The sequence below is a fragment of the Carcharhinus amblyrhynchos genome, chromosome X (genome assembly GCF_965287045.1).
Source record: "Carcharhinus amblyrhynchos chromosome X, sCarAmb.v2.hapA, whole genome shotgun sequence".
Taxonomy (NCBI): domain Eukaryota; kingdom Metazoa; phylum Chordata; class Chondrichthyes; order Carcharhiniformes; family Carcharhinidae; genus Carcharhinus; species Carcharhinus amblyrhynchos.
In genome coordinates, this window is record NC_137359.1 from 13,537,155 (window position 1) to 13,549,085 (window position 11,931).

The following is an 11,931-nucleotide window of genomic DNA, read 5'->3' on the forward strand; positions in this document are numbered from 1 at the left end:
TACCAAGTGTTGGAAAACCTTGGCCAAGAAATAGCCTCGATGTAGCATCTATCTTCTCCTTATCTGAAGTATCCTTCAGGGCACAGGTCTTCTTGTGATGGTTGGTCTCTTCATGTTATTGCTGCCAAACAAAGGACTCATGTCTTTTTATCCACAATTCTCCACTTGCTTACGGAAGATTCTGTGTTACCCAGCCAACTGTGTAACCAGAAACCGGTCACATGGCTCGAACATCCAGTGAAATTACTTTCGAACGATGCCATGATGCTTAGTTTATTTGACGTGCCCCATACATAGCAGCCATATAAATCAAAGACACATTGTCTTGGTTAATGTAAACAACTTCCCTTATTTGGGCCAACACATTTCAGATCACAGCTCCCAGACCAAAGTCCCTGTGACCTGCATCTGATTTTAATCTATAAATTGACCAAAAATCCCAGCATGCTTAGCTCTCAGCCAGAATAGCCATTTTAAAGCTGCTGTTGCCATTATTGTTGTTAACTCATTGTTGCAGCCATTCTTTCTCCATCCACACCCCTCAACCAGAAGAACTCATTTCTCTCTCCACTTATGGAATCTTTCAATCATCTTAAACACTAGTCCATTGAACCCAAGGGGAGCAACATAAACCTGAGGCAAAATAGAAGGTCTTTCTTTTCCCCAGAAGTTGCACCTAAGAATAGAACATAGATCATGGAGCCCTACAGTGCAGAAAGAGGCCCTTCTGCCCATCGAGTCTGCACCGACCACAATCCCACCCAGGCCCTACCCCCCATATCCCTACACATTTACCCGCTAATCCCTCTAATCTACACATCCCTGGGCACTAAGGGACAATTTTTTAGCATGGCTAATCAACCTAACCTGCACATCTTTGGACTGTGGGAGGAAACCGGAGCACCCGGAGGAAACCCACACAGATACCGGGAGAATGTGCAAACTCCACACAGACAGTGACTCGAGGCGGGAATCGAACAGAAGACCCTGAAGCTGTGAAACAGCAGCGCTAACCCACTATGCTACCGTGCCGCCCTTTGATGTCAAAGGTCAGACAACATGTGTGGGACCAGCTTCCAGCAAGGGTCACTACTTTCAGGTGAAGAAAGCAAACAAACCTCTTTTCCCTGGGGAGGGGAATGCCCCAACATTTTGCCTCAATTCCTTGGGATTTGTCAATTGGAGAACTGTATTTGAGAAACTGAGCAGTAGCGAGCAATTCTGCGTTGCTGGAGTGTGCTTGGGAATGCAGCAGAAAGCCTTGAAGAGTTTGTGTGGCTTTACTTAATCTGCTCAGATTAGCTTCAATGTGGAGGTGCCAGCGTTGGACTGGGGTGGGCAAAGTAAGAAGTCTCACAACACCAGCTTAAAGTCCAACAGGTTTATTTGGAATCACGAGCGCAGCTCCTTCATCACGTGAGCGACTCATCTGATGAAGGGGCAGTGCTCCAAAAGCTTGTGCTACCAAATAAACCTGTTGGACTTTAAGCTGGTGTTGTGAGCGTTCTTCGTACAGATTAGCTTTGTCTTTTTATGTTTTTGAGTGGTAGGTAGGTGTGGAATTTGTGGGGTGAGTGGAATTTTAGTTGTGAAAGCAAAAAACCCAAACACAAGGTCACATTCCTCAGGAATGAGCTTTACACAGCACTTCAGTGCGTTAGAGTTAAGACTTGGCTTTGTAAGTGTTGAGCGCAGCAGGAATGGAGAATTGCTGTGAAGTTTCATTGGCCCTGAGGTGGCAGCATGAGATATAAGTTTCACTTTGTTTCAGAATCGCTTGGGAAACATTTTCTGATGCTTTGTTGCATTAAAGATGCTTTGTAAAGGCAAGTTGGATCACTATGTCAAAGGATCCCATGCTGTTTTAACAGAGATGGTGGGACATTTAAAGGGATTTGCACTGCCACTGAAACAGTACTGAGAGGAACAGGCGGTGCGGTGGCACAGTGGTTGGCACTGCTGCCTCACAGCGCCAGGGATCCGGGTTCGATTCCTGGCTCGGGTTACTGCCTGTGTGGAGTTTGCACATTCTCCCCGTGTCTGCGTGGGTTTCTTCCGGGTGCTCCGATTTCCTCCCACAGTCCAAAGATGTGCAGGTCAGGTTGATTGGCCGTGCTAAATTGTCCCTTAGTGTCAGGGGGATTAACATGGAGTTACGGGGATGGAGCCTGGGTGGGATTGTTGTCAATGGGCCGAAAGGCCTCCTTCTGTACTGTTGGGGTTCTATGAAACTGCAGTTAGCTCGCTAGAGAGCGTGTGGCAACTTTCCAGAGCTGTCGGGGGCAGTCTCAGGGAAGATAGTGGCAGGAAGTGATTCCTAAAGGAGGACTATTTGAAATTTTCAAAAAGCGATGTGTTGCCAAAGGGACAGCCAGCAGTTAGGACAAGGATCTGCATTCCCACATTGGAGGGGAGAGGATCATGGCGTTTCGGAGCAGAATGCAAAATGATAGACAGATTGCACTTTGTGACTGGATAGAGATCAGCGGTGAGGCAAAGAGAAAGTGACGGCGGTTTTGGGGGAAGGTCGCGTGGAAGGGCACCCAGGAAGAGACAGGGAACTGTTCGGAGTGGAAGGAGGCACTGCAATCGATTCTGGTTCAGATCGTTTAGCTAACCCTCCACCCACAGGTAGATATGGTCTTCCGGTACCCCTGTGAAGTACCCTGGACAGTAAACGGCAGTTCACAACTTCCTCAAATCCAGTGGATGGACACTTCAGAAAATCAGTATGGCATAGCCACACATTCTTATTGGAAGGAATGATATGACCAGTGACGCAATTAATATCACTGCGTACGTACAAAGCCCCAGAATCAGATATTCCCCCTGGAATAACAATTAACTGAAGCAGCCTCTTCGGATGCTTTATTCCAGAGAAGATATCAGTGGCCAACAGGAGTTACTCACCTCGCAACATCACTAACGCCTCCTCCAGCCCTGCCATCATATTAAAGAAACTAGGACACCTTTGATTATAAGAAAGAAGATTAAGAGACGATTTAATCACCGTAACAAGGCATGTGACAGCAATACCAAAGTACAGACACTGTAAAGTCTGGTATATAAACCACATCATGTTTCATGTCAACCAATGCTAACTATTCCAAAATGCCAGCTATACGATGAGAGAGTGCCTGACATAGACACTCAAATGAGAGCAGAATTTTCCCTGTGGGCTTCTGAACCCCACGGTCAGGTTCAAATAGGCATTAGACCCCAACACCCTGTGGAAAATGGTCACCCTTGGTGATTGTTGTTTCCCTGGAACAGCCATTGAATGGCAAGAGGCAGGTTCCACACCCAGTTATGGGCAATGGGTGGCCTCTCACAACTGGAGAGTCAGTCAGAGGCTTGAAAGGAGCAGCAGGCTGTATGGAGGGTAAGTAAGAGAGAGGGTGTTTCAACAAGCAGGGACATTGCCAGCTATTTGATTTGATTTATTATTGTCACATGTATTAACATACCGTGAAAAGTATTGTTTCTCGCATGCTGTGCAGATGAAGCATACCATTCATAGAGAAGGAAAGGAGAAGGTGGAGAATGTAGTGTTACAGTCATAGCTAGGGTGCAGAGAAAGATCAACTTAATGCACAGTAGGTTCATTCAAAAGCCTGACAGCAGTAGGGAAAAAGTTGTGCTGGTTGGTACGTGACCTCAAACTTTTGCATCTTTTTCCCGATGGAAGAAGGTGGAAGAGAGAATGTCCGGGGTGTGTGGGGTCCTTAATTATACTGGCTGCTTTTCCCGAGGCAGTGGGAAGTGTAGACAGAGTCAATGGATGGGAGGCTGGTTTGTGTGATGGATTGGGCTTCATTCATGACCTTTTGTAGTTCCTTGTGGTCTTGGGCAGAGCAGGAGCCCATACCAAGCTGTGATACAACCAGAAAGAATGCTTTCTATGGGGCATCTGTAAAAGTTGGTGAGAGTTGTAGCTGACATGGCAAATTTCCTTCGTCTTCTGAGAAAGTAGAGGCATTGCTGGGGCTTTCTTAACTATAGTGTCAGCATGGGGGGGACCAGGACAGGTTGTTGGTGATCTGGACACCTAAAAACTTGAAGCTCTCGACCATTTCTACTTTGTCCCCGTTGATGTAGACAGGGGCATGTTCTCCTTTACACTTCCTGAAGTGTACTATTTTAAAATCAAGTCAAAAATGGATCTTGCAGCCAGGCTACTCCTGTGGGGGTAGAAGCCCCTCTCCAGGGCATTTGTGGCTGGTTATTCTACCAGGGTCTGCCTGGAGGACTGGTCTACTGCTCGGCTGGTGGGAGGGTACCACTGAGGAGCAGATGCGTTCCCCGCCACACCTGGAAAATCCCAGTCACCCTGCTTCAATTCACCTGAATAGGCCCTTAATGTTATAACTTCTGTATCCCAGCCCCGGGGAGGGGTCAGGGGGAGGGTGCTGCTACATCCTGCCCTTACTACGTTTTACAATGCATGGCAAACTGTTAAAATGAAGTTAGTTAGAGAGTCACCGTCAGCCATAGTCTTAGGATAAGAGGTAGGGAATTTAAAACAGAGTTGAGGAGAACGCTTCCCCAAACTGCAGTGGATGCCGGGACAGTGAGTACATTTAAGGAGGAGTTAGACAGATTTTTAATGGGTTGAAGGGTAATGGGGAGAAGGCAGGAAAATGGGGATGAGGAGCATATCAGCCATGGCGGAGTGGACTCGATGGGCCGAATGGCCTAATTCTGCTCCTATATCTGATGAACTTATAAATACTGGAACATCGACACTCGTAAGGACGCTGTGACAAAATCCGAGCAGGAAGAAAGACTAGGAAAAGAGGTCAGAGCTGCTTTGCTGAGAATTAAGGAGATTATTGGAGATAAAATGGTGAGGGGATGGGATGGGATAGAATCAGATTGTTGCCGGTGATTGAGGTTCCTCAAATGTCGGGATATAGATTTAAGATTTGATGTGCGGGATTTGAATCGGGGGGATGGAGGAAGCTGTTCACAGAGGCTTTATGGGGCAGTGGGCCACACTGCTGCTGGAGTTTGGTGATTGAAGGAGAGATCAGGTCAACATTTAAGAGTAAAGGGGGGTGGGAATAGGTACACGGGATTTGGAGCATAACCACTGACACAGACAAGTGGGGCCGAATGGCCTGTTTCTGTGCTGATGGATATGGAGGCCTAAATGTCTAAGCCAGAGAGCCCTAGGCAGGGTGTGGGGTGGGAGGGAAAGAGAGACAGGGGCTGATTATCTGTTCGCAATCCGACAACTAACACCCAAAATAGCCCAGAATCCTTCTTTGCTTTGCTTAGACACAGAAAGATGTATTCAAGAGGCGGTTCGATATCACACTTGGGAGCGAATGGGGTTAAAGGTTATGGGGAGAGAGCAGGATTGGGCTATTGAGTTGGATGATGGTGATGAATGGCAGAGCAGGCTCGATGGGCCAAATGGCCTCCTCCTGCTCCTATCTTCTATGGTTAGGGATCAAGAGCTGTGACGTGAACAATGACATGTTTTTAGACATAAAAATACAAGTCAGTAAAATGCTTGTGATTTCCATGAGGTAGCTGTTACTGCCACAATCACACTGGGTTTATATACTTTTTTTATATCTAACTCCGGGATTACAGTGTGTATTCAGACTGTGCCTGCCATTCAGCTGGCAAATCCAGTCATTTTCTAACCTTTTGTAACAATGATCCGTTTTGGAAAAGCTTGGGCCACGTCACACTGTCAGCTCACAAACAGGCCTGTTTTAATAGTTATCCTGCCTACACAGCCCTCCAAGGGCCTCTCTACAACACTGTGCCCTCCCTCCTGAAGAACTTCCTTACTGTCACCCTTCTGTTTTTGTTATTAGCCATCAGCAAACTGAGTGAAAAAGGCAAACTAGTGACATGTTCTCTTAGTGCATGGTAAGCTTGGAGCATTGGACACACAAGACTAGGTTTTAGCATTGGCTAACACTTTGATTGTTCTTGTTTGCTTGGTTTTGTTTGACCGACGGCGAGACTTTGCGCCTGGGGTCTGCCACAATGTGTATGGGAAATAAAAGGAGCACTGTGCTTCAGAAATGTGTCGCGTCTGTTCAAAATGGCCTGCAGAGAGTCCTGTGGGTGACTGGGCGATGTGGTCTCAGCCTGAGACAGGGGAGGAAGGGGGCAAACTTCACCAAACTCGCCAGCTGGGAGTCGCGCAGAATATGGGTGCAACGCTGGTTTGCCTCACGTTACAGCCCAGAGTCAAAAGGAGTGTATGATCGGATGGGGTGTGAATCCACTAACATCCCGGTAGCCCAGGATTTCCACATAAGCGCCACTACAGGCAAGCTTAGTGAACGAGAAAGGAAATGTAAAATCTAGATAGAAAGAAGCCATAATGGCTGAAGTCAATCTGACAGAACATTAGGTTTGCCGATCCTGATGCCACCCCAGGTCTAACCTCTTAATTCCAGCCACAGAAAATGTCTGAGACCTTGAAATTGGGCTGACTTTATCAAAGGTGGCACCTTCTGGGCCTGGGGGACTATGTGGTCAAATATACTGACCTCCCACTCCTCACAATCTAATAATGTGCTAACACTCTTCACAGATGAAGAATGACTACATGAGTGAGGTATCTGAGAGCTGTCACACCATACCCAGGAGTAAACAATCTCACAGGGAGCAATGGGGTAAAAATAGGTTTGTTCTTTTAGATCTTCCTGTTCTTAGTTCGCCAAACACTCCATTCTGAATGATTTGTTTAATTTTGAAATTCTTTTAAAAATAAAATCTTCACTCAGTCACGGCGGCACAGTGGTTAGCACTGCTGCCTCACAGCTCCAGGGAGCCGGGTTCGATTCCCGGCTTGGGTCACTGTCTGTGTGGAGTCTGCACGTTTCTCCCCATGACTGTTTGGGTTTCCTCCGGGTGCTCCGATTTCCTCCCACAGTCCAAAAGCTGTGCTGGTTAGGGTGCATTGGCCGTGCTAAATTGCCCCTCAGTGTACCCAAATAGGAGTGTGGCGACTGGGGGATTTTCACAGTAACTTCATTGCAGTGTTAATGTAAGCCTTACTTGTGACACTAATAAATAAAACTTTAAACAAATAAGATCAGAAGTGGGGATGTTCGCCGATGATTAGGTTCAGCACCACTCCTCAGATACTGAAGCAGTTCATGTCCAAATGCAGCGAAACTTGGACAATATCCAGGTTGGGGCTGACAAGTGGCAAGTGATATTTGTGCCACACAAATGCCAGGCAATGACCATCACCAATAAGAGACACTCTAACCACCAACCCGTGATATTCAGAGGGTATTACTATCACTGAATCCCCCACTGTCAACATCCTGGGGTGGTTACTGACCAGAAACTGAACTGGACCAGCCGTATAAATGCTCTTGACCTGTGACTACAAGATGCATTGCAGGAACTCACCAAGGCTCCTTTGACAAAACCTTCCAAACCCACAATCTCTGCCAGCTAGAAGAATTAAGGCAGCAGATGCACACAAACCCCATCACCTGGAAGTTCCCCCCCCCAGTCTACATGCCATTCTGACTTGGAAATATATCACCATTCCTTCACTGCGTTAAATCCTGGAACTCCCTCCCTAACAGCACTGTGGGGGCACCTACACCATAGGGACTGAAGTGATTCAAGAAGGCAGCTCACCACCACCTAATCAAGGGCAATTAGAAAATCATAGAGTCCCTGCAGTGCAGAAGGAGGCCATTTGGCCCATCAAGTCCACACCGACTCTCCAACAGAGCATCTTACCAAGGCCCATCCCCATAACCCTACATATTTATCCCATTAATCATCCTAACTTATACTTCTTGGGATACTAAGGGGCAATTTAGCATGGCCAATCCACCTAACCTGCACATCTTTGGACACTAAGGGACAATTTAGCATGGCCAATCCACCTAACCTGCACATCTTTGGACACTAAGGGACAATTTAGCATGGCCAATCCACCTAACCTGCACATCTTTGGACACTAAGGGACAATTTAGCATGGCCAATCCACCTAACCTACACATCTTTGGACACTAAGGGACAATTTAGCATGTGTTTTGAAGAAGAATAGGGGAGTCCTCCTTAATGTCCCGCTCAATATTTATCCTTCAATCAACACCACAAAATCAGACGATCTGGTCATTATCACATTGCTGTTTGTGGGAGCTTGCTGTGTATAAATTGGCTATCGCCTTTCCTACATCACAACAGCGACGACATTTCAAAAAGTTGTTTGTTAGCTGTCAGGCACTTTGAGATGCCCTGAAGTTATGGGAGAGAAATGGTTTGAGAAATACATCCATTTCTGATCTGTATATATCCCTGTAATCTTTCTGAAAACTGCTTGTACAAACAGGCTCCCAGGAACACATTCAAAATTCCCAGAGGATGTGCTGAGAGGTCAACAGCAGAGTCTTCTTAAATTCATTGGTGGGACATGGGCATCGTTGGCTGGCCAGCATTTATTGTCCAATCCCTAGTTGCCCCTTGAGAAGGTGGTGGTGAGCTGCCATCTTGAATCGCTGCAGTCCATGTTCTGTGTGTTGACCCACAATGCTGTTAGGGAGGGAGTTCCAGGATTCTGACCCAGTGACACTGAAGGAACGGTCGATATATTTCCAAGTCAGGATGGTGAGTGGCTTGGAGGGGAACTTGCAGGTGATGGTGTTCCCAGGTATCTGCTGCCCTTGTCCTTCTGGATGGAAGTGGTGGTGGGTTTGGAAGGTGCTGTCTAAGGATCTTTGGTGAGTTGGTGCAGTGCATGATGGAGGGAATTAGAATTAAGGCCATAATTTAGTGTTGGTACAAGCAACAATGTTGCAATGCTCCATGGGTGAATGTGAGAACAGAGAGGCAGAGTAACCAGAAGATCAGGCACTCTGTTCTCCTCCACATTGTGCTCCCTCTCCTCCTTTAGGACCCGACTTAATATCTACCTCTTTGACTAGGGTTTTAGACACCTGGCCTAATAACCTGGTGTCTAATTTTATTCTCTAACACTCCTGTGAAGCACCTTGGGATCTTTTACCACATTGGCCATCTGGATATTTTTAAACTTTGGCTAAACTGAAAAATGTATTTCTTTAAGATAAAGATTCACATCCAAATCATATAAAGTAAAAGTTCACAAGTAGCCTTACGTTAACACTGCAATGAAGTTACTGTGAAAGTCCCCTAGTTGTCACACTCCTGTTCGGTTACACTGAGGGAGGATTTAGCATGGCCAATGCACCCTAACCAGCATGTCTTTGGGACTGTGGGAGGAAACTGGAGCCCCTGGAGGAAACCCACACAGACATGGGGAGGATGTGCAAACTCCACACAGACAGTGACCCAAGCCAGGAATCGAACCCAGGTCCCTGGCGCAGTGAGGCAGCAGTACTAACCACTGTGCCACTTGCAGTCTCTATAGCGATGTGATGCTTTTACGTAATGTTTCTCTTCTGGTAAGTGCCACGTTCCCTTTCTCAAGCCATGGCATTGCCAACTCCTGGTTGCCTAGCAACCCACAGGCGCCATCAACGGTTGTAGCCTATGAGAGTTGTGTTTACTCTCTCGTATCCCATTCCAAGAAGCAGTTGCCAAAATAAACTGGGAATATTTGCCAAGGACACCTTTTGGCAACCTTTTCAAATTGCATTTAAGGATATTTAAACAAAAAAGAGAGTATCATACCTCAAAGCTATTAAACACACCACAGTTCACCACACGCCAATCGGCTGCGTGTCTTAAAATTGCATCCTAGGACTTGAAAAGCAGACAAGCTTTACTTTCTGATGAAGTCTGCAGATACTTCCAGATCCCAAATACCCAAATGGTATCCATTAATAAAACCCAGCAGTGGTCAATGTGTGGTAGGCCTCAGGCTTTCCGCAATTCACCCCTCCCCTCCTGATCCCCCTCCCATCGGATAAGACAGCAATGTTCTTTTCCAATGGTTTTCTCCCCATTACACTGAGCTGTTCCTGGATGCAGACACATCAGGGCTACAGTGGTGATTACCTTATGGAACTAGGCACCCAGAGGCCTGGATTAATGATTGAGAGACAATTTAGCATGGCCAATCCACCTAACCTGCACATCTTTTGGACTGTGGGAGGAAACTGGAGCACCCGGAGGAAACCCACACAGACATGGGGAGAACATGCAGACTCCACACAGGCAGTGACCCAAGTTGGGAATCGAACCCGGGTCCCTGGTGCTGTGAGGCAGCCGTGCCAACCACTGTGCCACTGTGCCGCCTGGTTGAGGAATGTGCCAGCATTCATAAATACTATTTACAGATGGGTGGTGAGAGGAGAAATCAGGGCTGTTCAAATGTTCATAACAGTCACCAAAGGAGTTTTCAGGCTACACCGACAACTAATTACATTGCATTGTCCAGCACAGAAACAGGCCATTCGGCCCAACTAGTCCATGCTGGTGTTTCTGTTCCACACGAGCTTCTTTCATTTCACCCAGATCCTTCTACGATCCCCATAAGCAAAAGCCTGGGTGAGTCCATATAGAGAGAGGTGCTGAGGGTGGGGATAGGTTGGAATTGACAATAAACATAATATTATCGGATCAAACATTAGAGGGGGAGCTGCACGTTGGAAAGGCAGCATGTAAACAAACAGGGCGGTGATACCTTTTGGAAAAAGTTTTAGTTTGATTACACCATCGTGTCGAGTAGCAACAAATGGAAAGACAAAGGTTTGCGGAACAACTACTGGCTGAACCAGTTACGTACGTATTTGTGCGGTATTTTAACACGGGTGATAATCCACTCACTTTGACCAGGAAAATGTCCTCAGACCTCGTTAGGCTTCATCCGCTTCTACCTCAGCTTAAAGAAGTAAGATCCTTATGAGGAGACATTGGATAGACATTCTCCACCCCAGAGAGTTGTGGATGCTCCGTCATTGGATATATTTCTTATCGAAGTCGATAGAATTTTAGGTAGTCAGTGAATTAAGGGATAGTCCTGCAAAGTGAAGTTGAGGTAAGGTAGCACAGTGGTTGGCACTGCTGCCTCACAGCACCAGGGACCCGGGTTCGATTCCCGGTTTGGGTCACTGTCTGTGCGGAGTCTGCACATTCTCCCCGTGTCTGTGTGGGTTTCCTCCGATTTCCTCCCATAGTGCACAGATGTGCGAGTTAGGTGGATTGGCCATGTTAAGTTGACCCTAGTGTCGAGGGGATTGACAGGGTAAATATGTGGGGTGACAGGGATAGGGGCGGGGTGGGATTGTTGCCAGTGCAGATTCGATGGGCCGAAAGGCCTCCTTCTACACTGTAGGAGATAGGAGGTCAGCCACAATTGAGTTGAATGGGTGGAGCAGGCCCGAGGGGCTGAATGGCCTATTTCTCGAGTTCCGATGTACCGTGATCAGACAAGATGCAACTACGTAAATGTTCCACTAGGTGTCTGCAGAGACCTACCAAATATCAGCCAGCTTCAAAATAAAAGCAGAAAATGCTGGAAACATTCAGTCAGGTGGTATTTATGGAGAGAGTTATTAACTTTCACCAGGCAGTTTTAACAGTGTTTAGCTGGAGGTTGTTGAGATCCACATAGTCCAGGAACTATAGATTATCCTCAGAAATGTTACTGCCTTTCTCCGATATATCACCTCAGCTAGGTGTGCATTGTTTTTATTGGCGCTCTATTTCACCCATGTATTGCCAGCCTATGCTTCCAGTCAGACCCGCTTTGAGCTGTCTCTATTCAAAGCCTAAAGAATCCTAACCGATCCAGGTGTTCCTTGGAGCTCTTCTTTCTAACCCTGCTGTCCTGTCCCAACTATTCCAGTGCTCTCCTGCCTGCTCCTTTTCCACCCTCCGTAATCCTCAGCTCATCTCAAACTCTGCTGCCCGTATTCGATCTTGTAACAAGTCCCATTCGCCATCACCTCCTGTGCTCACTGACCTCCATCAGCTCCTGGCAACCCCTCACACTGTAAGTCTCAACCT